General features: G+C 43.9%; 2 long non-coding RNA genes across 2 annotated transcripts; one reads left to right on the top strand and one right to left on the bottom strand.

Moving 5' to 3' along the window:
• Positions 1-423: 423 nt before the first annotated feature.
• On the bottom strand, positions 424-2,580 carry LOC120889970 (uncharacterized). The gene is made up of 2 exons (XR_013437415.1): positions 1,360-2,580; positions 424-1,172 (listed from the first exon to the last, which is right to left on the bottom strand). It is a non-coding gene; the product is annotated as an uncharacterized LOC120889970 (long non-coding RNA).
• A 72-nt stretch (positions 2,581-2,652) lies between these two features.
• On the top strand, positions 2,653-11,098 carry LOC120889528 (uncharacterized). Its single transcript, XR_013437414.1, has 2 exons — positions 2,653-10,281; positions 11,036-11,098. It is a non-coding gene; the product is annotated as an uncharacterized LOC120889528 (long non-coding RNA).
• Positions 11,099-12,362: the final 1,264 nt, after the last annotated feature.

The following is a 12,362-nucleotide window of genomic DNA, read 5'->3' as shown; positions in this document are numbered from 1 at the left end:
TATTTAAAGTTCCTTGGGGGGGCTGGGATGTGGCTCAAGTGGTAGCGCGCTCGCCTGGCATGCGTGCGGCCCGGGTTCGATCCTCAGCACCACATACCAACAAAGATGTTGTGCCCGCCGAAAACTAAAAAATAAAGATCAAAAATTCTCTCTCTCTCTCTCTCTCCTCTCTCACTCTCTCTTTAAAAAAAAAAAAAAATAAAGTTCCTTGGGGCCTTAACATTCATTTCAGGGGTCCAGAGCAGGCCTAGGCCCTCCCCCAGCCATGGAAAAACCACAATATCACGGAGGGAGACAGGAGGTTTGGGGGAGGAATAAAAGCAGCAGAAGGTCATAAATGAGGGATTCAAGAACAGCTTCTGCTAGCTAATTGTGTCTGAAAGACCCCCGAGACCCCAACCCAGAATGGAACACACGAGTCACTGGATGCAATCAGCAGGAGGGTTTATTCTTACATAGGCGCCTATGGATGCAAAGCAGAACCTCAGCCGTAGCTTTGGCAGCTTGCATGCATGGGCTAGGGGTTACAGGATTTTTATAGGCTGCAAGGGACAAGATTCCAACGTGGCACAGTAACAGCTATTTCATTGGCCCCCTCATGACAGCTTGGCACAGTAACAACTATTTTGTTGGCCCCCCCTTTCAAGCCCCTAAAAGTGGTCACAGGGGGCAGAGTGGTTTTGGGGACCCCACCCACGTGTTCCTATTTTTGTCCTCTTTTGCTTGAGTTTGCCCCTCTGGAATGTCTCGTGGTCTCTTAACTGTCTGGGACATTTTGCGGTTGCTTTGTGCAAGACTCGAGGGGGCTATGTGATATGCTGGGAGAGCTTAGACGTGAGGGCGTTAACGTATGGGTTACAACATGGGGGGTGTGGGGCATGGGTTGCGGTTAGGAGGAAGCATCTTGTGACTGCAGAGCAAAAGGTTATATATATATATTTTTTTAACATTAAGCTTAAGGCTTTGAGGCTGGGGTCTTTCAGTGTCTAATTTTAAGCAAATCATCAACTCCCCAGGCTTCCAAATCCCTATCTGTAAATCGTGGTGACCTGACTCAGTTTTCTTCCTTCCAGAGATAAAATTCTATTTAAAATTTTCCAATTCCAGAGCAAGCATCAAGACCGTGTCCAAAGGGAAACCAGCTGCATCTCAGTAATATTCCACTCTTAAGCCTTTAGAAAAAGAAGCAAAAAAGATAAATCAGGAACAGCTTTGACAGAGTCAGTGGACAAAACCTGCTGAAACTGGCCCCCTGGCCAGCACCCCATCCCTTCACAACCACTACTGTCATTTACAGGAGCCAAAGGGCTTTTGCTAATAAAAACATTTAAAAATAAAGCAAAGTATCAATTCACCCACTTTCTTTGTCATTATTCAGTTGCCATCCCAACCCACGCAGGGTCACAAGGTTTCCTCTGTTGGAAGCCGATGCCTAAAACAGGGCAGTTTGAGGCTGGGGTGACTCAGGGGTGGAGGGAGGCCCTGGGGTCCATCCCAGGACTCAAGGGAGGCACTTTACAGGTAAGATCCTGTTGGTAAGCAAGGGGCGAGAAGGTGGCGTCATCACTGTGTCCTTGGTGCCAAGCTCCAGTCCTACGCCCGGACTGAGTGCTTCGTCTTGAGCCACCAGCTTGTTTCTCTTCTAAAAGGCCTGGCAGCAGCTAGGTCAGCCTGAGACCCCCTTCTGGTCAGAACCCCGACTAATTATGATATTGCCAGTTATTGGTGATGAGTGAGTTCTGCTTCCTCACAATGTGAAGTCTGAACCTTAGAGCATCACACCGAGGCAAGGACATAAAGCAGGGTTTATTGAAAAAGCACTGGACTCCTAACACAGACTCCTCCTGGAGGGAGAGGGGCCACAGCTGTACTCTGGTGTGCCAAGAAGGGAGGCTGCCCTCTCTATCTGTCCTGGGGTCCTTTGTCCTCCTGCTCTCCTCCTTCCTGTGGGTGTGACTGGGCCTAGGAAGTGCTGGTGGGGTGGCTAAAGGTAGGGGGAAGGGCAGGGTGGACAGCCCTGGACACAGTCATCCACAGCTTCAGGACTCCCAGTAGGGAGGGGCCCTCTTGGGACAGGTGACCTTGGCAAGGGGCAACGGGCAGGGGCAAGGTCTGGATCAGAGTGGAGGAAGGGCTCCCCGGAATGAACATTTCAATCCCTCAGGGGACATTCTCCGACGTCCCCCACTCACTCAAAATTAGCCTCCTTGATCGACCAGGCTCAGTTTACCTGTCTCTACCGCCTGCCTGCCTAATTCTGGCTTCAATTACATCTGGTGACCTCCAAAGCGTGTTTCCATAAAGATACAGCATTGGATAATTAGCAGGGATGGTGTGTTCATTTTTAATGACGGGGAGAGGAAGGAAAGGAAGGAGGAGGGGCAGCGAGAGGCTCCTCCGGGGCAAGACCAGAACCCACGTGCGAGACCCCCAAAACCTGGCGACCAGAAAGACTAGGCTCGTCCTCGCTGCGCCCTGCCCCCACCCGGGTACGGCTGCAGTACTGGGGGTGGGGCACGCCTGCGCACTGAGGCTCTGCGTCAACCGCCCCAGCTCGCGGCCAGGACCGGCTGGAGCCGGTTAGAACAGGCAGCGCCCGCCCGCGAGCCGGCGCCTCACAAAGGGAGGGCGGCTCACGGACCTCGTATCCTTGCGCGGCGCGCCTGCAGCCCCTCCCCCGGCCTTTGTCCCCAGCGGAAGGGGCCGCAGCTGGCTTTGGGCTTCCGGGCGCTCCCCTCCCCCTCCTCCTCTGAGGCGGAGGATTCTGGAAATGGAGGGCCTCGCCGCCGTGTCCGCTGCAATTGGGTGCAAATTCGTGTTGGGGAGCTACACGGGTGCCGAGATCTCTCCAAGAGCCCCTGAAGCAGCTCCAGGGAGAGTTCTGTTTAAATAAAATAGAAGTTCTCAAACCGCAATAAAAAGCTTTGGGGTTTACAAAAATTCTCTCCTTTCGCCCCTCCCCCGCACAAGGCAAGCTCAGGGCGAAGTAGGGGATGGTACAGAATCCGTAGAGCCACCCCCGCGCCCACGCAGGAGCAGGGGTTTGTAAGCAATGGGGGTTCCGGAACTGCTTTCCTCGAGGCAAGGCTGGCTCCTCCTGCGGGGGGACTTTGAGAAGGTGGCGATGTGGCTGTGGGTAACTGTGAGAGGCTGGAGGACGACTGAAGGGGGCCGGGAAGCGAGCTTAGGGAGGAAGGTGCAGGGGTCCCCCAGGCCCGGCCTTCGCCGGGGCCGTCCCTACGAGTGGGTGTTTTCATGCCGAGACTCCCAGATCGCCCGGGGGCTTCTCCAATGAGCCAAAACGTGTGCTGTCCGCTCAGCGCCGAGGCGCAGGGTCTGGCTCCGGGAGAAACCATTTTGTCCCTGCCATTTGCTTGCTATCGCCCAGTTACAAAATGGAGATTCAGCCATTTCAAACCCAATCCGACCTTCCTCCAAAGGACTGTAAACTACCTACTGCACCGAGAAAACAGGAAAGGTGGCTTTGAGAGCTATTTTTAGACGTCCCTAGGAGTTTCTGTGAACTTCTGGATAAAGGACTTAAATGTAATAGTCATTTCTTTAATTAGCCTACATTGTAAGCTTAAATCTACTTGCAAGTGGTTCTTAAGTATTTCCGGCTATTAGTTTTCATTCAAGTTCCATACATTGTAAAGAAAAATCCAGAAAGTTTAGAAGTCAGAGTCTATTTTTGGTCCTGCAGAGGAACTATTTTTCCTTCCCCTCACAAAGGTGGCGGACGGCTACTTGGTTCCGGCTGTGTGAGTTGTCAGTGGCCTATAAATACGCCTCTCCCCGCTCTGCGGCAGGCATTCAGGCAGCGAGCGCAGAGAGACAGCACAGGAGGCGGCAGCGCAGCTTGAGGAAGCGGCAGATAAGTTGTTCTATCTGAAGAGATAGCGACTAGGATAACTATCAGACATAAATAGGGAATAGCTTTCTAAAATACTGCTTAGCGTTAAGTTCTTAAAGTAGTTTTAATGCCATTTAAAAAGATTTTGAGGAAACTAGGCTTTAAAAGCTTGAGAAAGGAAGATAGAAGAAAAAGGTGTTCGTACATGGCAGATTGAGACGAAGCTTCTTAGTAGAGTTAAAAAAAATTTAAAGAAGTTGTCTAAAGAGGACTGCAGAGTCCTTAATAAAAGCCTTTAGTTGAAGTGCAGCCGTGTAAACTAACATTAAAGCGATTTAAACAGAATCTAAGCATGGTTTAAAAGAGTGAAGCTGTAGGTGGTGAAAAGTCATTTAAAAGTACAGTATAGGTGATAATTGGAAGGCTTTAAAAGGTTAAATTGAAGGTGGTTAAGATGCCTTCATGGCGGAGGAAAGATTGCGTCATTCGAAGCCTAGTTAGTCTGAAAAGCATTACTTAAAAAAAAAACCCATGGAAATGGGAAAATATAAGTTAAAAGCAATTTGGAGAAAGAAGATTAGAAATTTGAAGTGGAAAACTGAAGACAGAAGTACAGGAAGGTGAAGAAGAGATAGAGAAGATGTAGGAAGATAGAGAAGATGTAGGAAGATAGAGAAGATGTAGGAAGACAAGAATTTTAAACCTACAAAATAGGAAGCAAAAGAAAACTAGGAGGAAAAAAAGCAATTAAGGGTGAATGTACAAACCTTAGAAGAAAACTAGAAGATAGAAAAACAAGATAGAAAATGGTTGAAAATGTCAAGTAAAGGTATTTCAGATAGAAAATGCAAGAAGCTAAGACCACTATTGGATACAGACATTCAAGATAGAAAAAGGTAGAAGAGAAGTTTGAAGTCGAATATTGGATAAAATAGAAGAACAAGGAAATTATTAGTAATTTTTTCAAAAAGCCCATCAACTTTAATTTCTGGTGGTGCAGAAATTAGAAGTCTCAGATGAGGGTGTTCAAATTTGCAGACGAGCCAATTTAGAAAACGTTAAACTAGAAGGAAATTGGTTTAAAACCACATCAAAAAAATTAAAAGGACTTAAGTAAATTCTAAAAACTAAGGCAGAATGCTTTTGGAAGACTTGAATTTAAAAAGGCTTTAGATCCAGTAGTTTAGTTTGCTTTGAAAAATATAAAGGACTTTGATTACTCAAGTATTTCAAGATCAAGAATAATGTGTTTGCATTGGACTTTGAGCTAAGATGATTTGTAAAATTATGAGGACTAGCGTTAATTGGCAGCTGACCCAGGTGCTACACAGAAGTGGATGCAGTGAACCTAGGAAGACAGGATTCCAGGAGCCAGAGTTTGATGAAGCTAGGACTGAGGAGCAAGCAGCAGTTCGTGGTGAAGATAGGAAGGAGTCCAGGAACCGGTGCTGTTTGGTGAAGGAAGCTAGGAAGAAGGAAGGAGCCCTAACGATTGTGGTGAAGCTAGGAAGGCATTCCAGGAAGGAGCAGCCAGTGCGATTTGGTGCTGAAGCTAGCTGGCGTCTTTGGCTTGTCAACTACTGCGGAGGAGGCGAGCATGCATTGTGGAGAATAGCTAGCCGACCCTAGACCAGCATGGCAGTGTGCGAGGCTTCGGGGAGAGCGAGTGGTGTGGTAAAAGTCCGGGCAGTCGGCGATGTCGTTTATTTTGTAACTTGAGCGTGGTAACTTTATTTACTTGTTTCCTAATGATAATGGGGGAGTTGTACCTCTGGAGAGGGATTTTCTTGGGGGTGTGTGTATGCATATAGGCCGATTTCCGGGTGTTATAGGTTTTTCTTTTTCAGGCTTATGTTCTCATCTTTGTCTGAAGCTTTTGAGGGCAGACTGCCAAGGCCTCCAGAAATGGTAGATGGCAAGTTTGTTTTTTTTTCACCAGTGTGAAGGAAAAGTGAATTTTACAGAACATACAACTTATGCAAATTTTCAAGCAGCTTGTGTTTTTAGTTGGCAATGAAGTATTTGGTGAATAGATGACTTATTTTTCTTTTCCTCACCCTGAATTAGTTTTGTAAATGAGTCTGGGTGTTAATTGGGGGGGGTAGTGTTTTTTTTGTGTGTGGTGGGGATGGCAAAATGCTTTTGAGTTTTTTTTCCCCTTAGGTCTTTCTAGACTCCTAAAGGCAAATGACTCCAGGTAACAGAAAAAAAGAAAATCCAGTATCAGGATAATCAGAACACCACAGGTTTACAATTTCTAGAAACTAGATCCACGAGTAGCTCTCACTTTGGAGGAGCTGTCCTTTGGAGAAATGGCTGGTAGTTAACTCTTTCTTTCTCCCCTTAATCAGACTTCTAAAGTGTTTTAACCCCTTAAACTTATTACTGAAAGTATTTGGGGATGGTCTTTAACAGGGAAGAGAGGGGGTGGGGGAGCAAATGTTTTTTTTCTAAGATTTTCCACAGATGCTATAGTACTATTGGCAAACTGGTTAGAGAAGGCATGTACTGCTATGCTGTTGGCACGAACACCTTCAGGGATTGGAGCAGCTTTTTATCCTTGGAAGAGTTTTCCCAATTGAAGCTGAAAAGTACAGCACAGTGCAGCTTTGGTTCATAATCAGTCAACTCAGGAGAACTTCAGAAGCGCTTGACTAGGCCAAATGTTGAAGTTAAGTTTCCAAAGTAATTTAAAATACTCATTAAAGGGGAGGGGAAATTTTTGGCAATTAGTTGGCAGTGGTCTATTGTGGTTGGGGTGGGGGGGTTAGGTAATTGTTTAGTTTATGATTTCAGATAATTCATGCCAGAGAACTTAAATACTTAGGATGGAAAACTAAAGAACTCTACTTCCAAGTTGGCAAGTAACTCCCAATCATTTAGTTTTTTTTCCACCAATTTTGGAATTGGGCATCCTGGGAAGATTTCATTGGGTGTACCAGTGCATTATTAATTTCAGCAAGGATAGTAAATCATGGTATGGTATCTGTTCCCCTGTGTAGGTCTTGGGGAAGGATAAGTGTTGGATTGGGGGTTGGTCTGGCTTATTGTAATGACATCGAATAGCAACAGTCTTGGGGAATTTTTAAAGCTTAATTTTGGATATAGATGGTAGTGTGTGGTTCTCTTTTGGAATTTTTTTCAGGTGATTTAATGTAACTTAATACTACTATAGGAACTTCAGAGCAAAGGAAGTGGCTTAATGATCCTGAAGGGATTTCTTCTGATGGTAGCTTTTATATTATCAAGTAAGATCCTGTTTTCAGTTGTGAGCAAGTTTTTCTAGTGTAGGAAAAATTTTTCCTTTGGCAAAACAAGATGTAAAGGTATGAAATTTTGTGAATTGTATCTTAAACTTGTAACTATTTGTAAATCATAACTTATTAAGAATTGTGATACTTAAATGTCTCTTAGAGGGTGGGCATTTGATGAGGGAGGGGAAACCTTTTTTTTCTGTAAGACTTTTTTCAGATAACATCCACTGAGTCATAACAAGCCTGGCAGTATGATGGCCTAGATGCAGAGGGAACAGCTCGTTGGTGAATGATAAGTAAAGGCAGAAAAGATTATGTCATACCTCCATTGGGGAATAAGCATAACCCTGAGATCTTACTACTGATGAAAATATTGTCTGCATATAAAAAAGAGAAAGCTACCAATTTAAAGTTTTATGGAATCCACCATTTTAAAATTATGGCTTATTGAGCTATATTCACAAAAGAATTGATGAGAAACATGAAGATCAAATGTCCATCTCGAAACACTGCTTTTACAAAAGCAGAATAAAATGGAAAGAAATGAAAATGATTATACTACCTTGTTCCTGAAGTAAAAGAAGCTTGAAATAATTGAGTTGGGATCAAGTGGATGTGAAAGGAGGCTGTGCTGTGTGCCAATCTTTCTTTTGCCTCAGACAGGTTTCTCTTCCGTTATCAGAAGAGTTGCTTCATTTCATCTGGGAGCAGAAAACAGCAGGCAGCTGTTCACAGATAAGTTTAACTTGCATCTGCAGTATTGCATGGTTAGGGATAAGTGCTTATTTATAAGGTGTTGAACCGGGGGCACTCTTTCCTGACCCCTTCCTTTGGGGGATTTCAGGATTGTGAGACATTTTCCCATCTAGCCTTTTTAAATTATGCCTTGTGCCTGTGGGCTTCCATGATGGGATGGTACACCTCAGAGGCATTTGCACCATAATTCCTTAAAAGCCTCTTAAGTGACTAGTGCCTTAGTCATAATGCTTAACAAAACAAAGGAAATATTTTTAACATTGAATCTATAAAACCCTAAAAGGGATAGCATAATATACTGTGAAGAGTCAGCTATGTTAATTTTGATAAAATTTCCATGTTACCTTACAATGTATATCGTGCCTAAAACCATTAAATCGTATAAATTAATAAAATATTTTATTAGAGAATGTATGCTTTTAGAAAGCTGTCTCCTTATTTAAATAAAATATTGTTTGTCTGTAGTTAGTGTTGGGGCAATCTTGGGGGGTATTCTTCTCTAATCTTTCAGAAACTTGTCTTCGAACACTTTAATGGACAAGATCAGAATTGAGCGGAAGACCGAATTTTAACTTTAAGGCAGGAAAGACCAATTTTATTCTTCATAAAATGATGAGCATTTAATTAATAATTCCAGGCACATGACAATAGAGACCCTTAAATAAGGAATAAATACCTTTTAGACAGGTGGGAGATACAGATCAGAATAAAAGGTAACTACACATTTTGTTTCTAGATAGCCAGGGGTCTAAGTTGACAGTGATTGAACTAGAATAAGATAATTTTTCCACATTTCCATAGTTTGCATGTTAACTTTAAATGCTTATAATCTCATCAATTGTTGGCCAATGTTTTACACAATTCAGCTAGGAGTTGGGGGCATGTGGGTTTTTTAAGAATTTTCCTTTGCAGAGGCTTCATTTCATCCTTCATGAAGCTGTTCAGGATTTTGACTTGCATATGAGTGCTTGGCTCTGCCTTCTGCTAGTGAGTGTGAGACCTTGCAGTGAGTGTATCAGAATACTCGAATTTTCCTGGAATTTGGAGGGAAGGGAGGAGGGGATGGGGCTTACTTGTTTTAGCTTCTTTTTTTACAGACTACACAGAGAAAATGCAGTTGTCTTGACCTCAGGTCTGTCTATTCTTTTGGCAAGTAATAATGCAGTACTGTTCTGATCTGCTGCTATTAGAATGCATTGTGAAACGACTGGAGTATGATTAAAAAGTTGTGTTTCCCCAATGCTTGGAGTAGTGATTGTTGAAGGAAAATCCATGAGTGATAAAGGCTGAGTGTTGAGGAAATTTCTGCAGCTTTAAGTAATCCATGTTTGTGATTGAAGCCAAGTACCTTTTGCTGTGCTGCTTTAGGTAAAATGCTTTTTGTTCTTTCTGGTAGGGGGGTGGGGGGACACTGAAGCCTTTAGTCTTTTTCAGATTCCACCTTAAAATCAGTGACAAGAATAAATTCAAACAAGCAACTCTTCAAGAAATTTAACTGGCAAGTGGAAATGTTTTGAACAGTTCAGTAGTCGTCAGTGCATTGTCTTTGTGTGGGTTTCTCTCCCCTTCCCTTGGTCTTAATTCTTACATACAGGAACATTGAGAACAGCAGACATACGTATGCGAAGGGCCAGAGAAGCCAGACTCAGTAAGGAAAAAATAGCCTATTTACTTTAAATAAACAAATCAAATATTTCATTTTAAATGTGGGAATTGGGAACTACTAGTCTTTCAGATGGTATTCTTCAGACTATAAAAGGAACTTCCAGTTGATTTCACCAGTGGACAAATTGAGGACAACAGGTGAACAAGCCTTTTCTATTTTTACAAAGATCAGTTATGGGTAAATGACTCAGTGTTGAACAGACTTCAGCTTTATGCTGGAGTCAGTAGCATGTGATCAAGTTGTGTGTCGGCCTTGGGGGTGGAGGGGTGAGGTGGGCGCTAAGCCTTTTTTTAAGATTTTTCAGGTACCCCTCACTAAGGCATCGAAGGCTTAAAGTAGGACAACTGGAGCCTTCCTGTGGCAAGAGACAACAAAGCGCTATTATACTAAGGTCAATAAGAGTGGTTTCGGCCTCAACCTAATTTTTATTAGCAATGAGGACTTGCCTCAACACCTTTTGGTGTGCATACGAATGCTCCTGGGCTTACCTTAATATTTGAATAGCTGTTTTTATAGCAGCTTATGAAAAAGCCCAGATCTCAAGCGGTGTTTGAGGGGAGGGAAAGGGGGAAAGCGGGCAACCAGTTTTCCCTAGCTTTTCCAGAACCTGTTTAAAGCAAGGTCTCCCCACAAGTGACTTCTCTGCCACATCGCCACCCCCTGCCTTTGGCCTAGCACAGACCCTTCACCCCTCACCTCGATGCAGCCAGTAGCTTGGATCCTTGTGGGCATGCTGCATAATCGGTTTCAAGGTAACCATGGTGCTGAGGTCTGGTGGGTTGCACTACTTTAGAAGAGGCCGTTAATCTACAAATTTTTAACAGAATATTAAAACCACAAAAATAGCTGTCTTTTATGTATATACACTTATCCAGTGACTAAACCAACTTAAACCAGTACATAGAGAAATGTCAAGAATGTAATATTGGGTGGGAACATGACTTGTTAGCTGAAGAAGATAGACTTTAGCAGTGGAGAGGACTGCTGGGTGGGATTGCAAAAATTCTCTGCTAAGACTTTTTCAGGTGAATATAACAGACTTGGCCAAGCTAGCATCTTAGCTGAAGCAGATTCTCCAGTGCTCTTCAGTAGGGTTGTAAAAGGTTTTTCTTTTCCTGAGAAAACAAATTTTTGTTTTCTCAGGTTTTGCTTTTTGGCCTTTCCCTAGCTTAAAAAAAAAAAAAGCAAAAGATGCTGGTGGTTGGCACTCCTGGCTTCCAGGACGGGGTTCAAATCCCTGCAGCGTCTTTGCTTGATTCTTAATATCTGTCTTTAGGAGGTGCTGTCTCAGAAGGTGGGAATGCCTCAGAACTATACACAGCTCTTTTTTTTTTTTTTTTTTTTTAACATTTTTTAGTTGTAGATGGACATAATACCTTTATGCCTCATGCATGCTAGGCAAGCACTGTACCACTGAGCCACAACCCCAACCCTATACATAGCTTTGTTTGAAGTGGGTTGTAGATTGTTTTCATGTGAGTATCTGATAACTGTTGTCTTTTTCAGGTAATCCTGCATCTAGTGCTTGGATAAAGCCCCATTTTGTGAAATAAAAAAATTGAAAAGCTCTATCAGTGTGTTTCCTTTGTTTATTAGCCTTTTATGTTAGTGTGCCATAACTTATCTGTATAAAGTACACTGAAAGTTCAGCCAGTGCAGTGACACATGCTGTAATCCGCAGCAGCTCAGGAAGTGGAAGCAGAAGGGAAGGATGTGAGTTCAAAGCCAGTCTTAGCAAAAGTGAGGGTGCACTAAGCAACTGAAACCTTGTCTCAAATACAGTAGCGGTTGGGAATTAAATCCCCAGCATCCCCCCCAAATGTATTGAGTGGGTGATGGTAGCCTTGACTGCTGTTTATTTGTGGTTAAATAAACAACTGCAGGGATTACGCTGTAATATTTAAATAGGGAAAGGGACCTGAGGATAAAAGGTTGAGGGTAGTGGGAAGGGAATAAATTAGCAGTGGTTCAGGCTCTGTTCTGCTCCTTGCTGGTCCACCAACTATTCTCTGGTCACCAAGCTATTGGGTCTCCCTAAACCCTATGATTTTTTTTTTTTTTCTGTTGGGATACTAACAGCATGTTTGTGGGAGGACTGGCCTGTACCCCATGTGTGGTGGTCCTCCCACTCTGCACCCAAATTTTTTACTAGGAATGGAACTTATTTTTAGGGCCTATGCTAAATTGCTGGGGCAGGCTTCAAATTTGATCCTCAGGCCTAAGCCTTCTGAGTTGCTGTTAATTGGCATGTGCCACCACTCCTAACTCTTCACCTCCAACTTCCCCTCAGGTGTGCTCCTTCCTGTTGTTGCTCAGACCCCAGTCCTGGAGTGTAATGCCCATTCCAGGAAAGGCCACACCTTGGAGAGGTTGGGCAAATGAAGTTGAACCCAGCACCCTCCCAACCCAGAGGCAGGGTGGACTAGAGGTGACAGGCCCTCAGAAGAGACATCTTTGAACACAGCAAGGGCCTTGCCCAGTGCATTTGTGCACACCTATAATCCCAGACTGACCACTTTGAGAGACTCACCCTAGAGCTGAGGGTGGAGCTCTGGTTGAGCACACCTGGATTCAATCCCGCTATTGCCTGACATTGGCAAAGGTAAAAGCAAACTGATTAGTCTCTGCTAAGGAAATTGCTGGATTTGAATTGTAATCAGTCTCCAATATGTGATCCTCCCGCCGCTTTTTTCAGGAGAAAAAGTGGCTCAGACAGGTCGGTCAGTTTTGCAGACCAACTCTGACCTTTTCCCTTGAGGTGATATAATGGGAGGGGGGGACCAGCTTTCCTATTTAGGGGAGAAGTGGAAGTAACACCGCATAGCACCCTGTC

The sequence above is a fragment of the Ictidomys tridecemlineatus genome, chromosome 4 (genome assembly GCF_052094955.1).
Source record: "Ictidomys tridecemlineatus isolate mIctTri1 chromosome 4, mIctTri1.hap1, whole genome shotgun sequence".
Classification (NCBI taxonomy): Eukaryota; Metazoa; Chordata; class Mammalia; order Rodentia; family Sciuridae; genus Ictidomys; species Ictidomys tridecemlineatus.
Note: the sequence above shows the minus strand (reverse complement) of the source record. Positions and strands in the feature narration are given on the sequence as shown.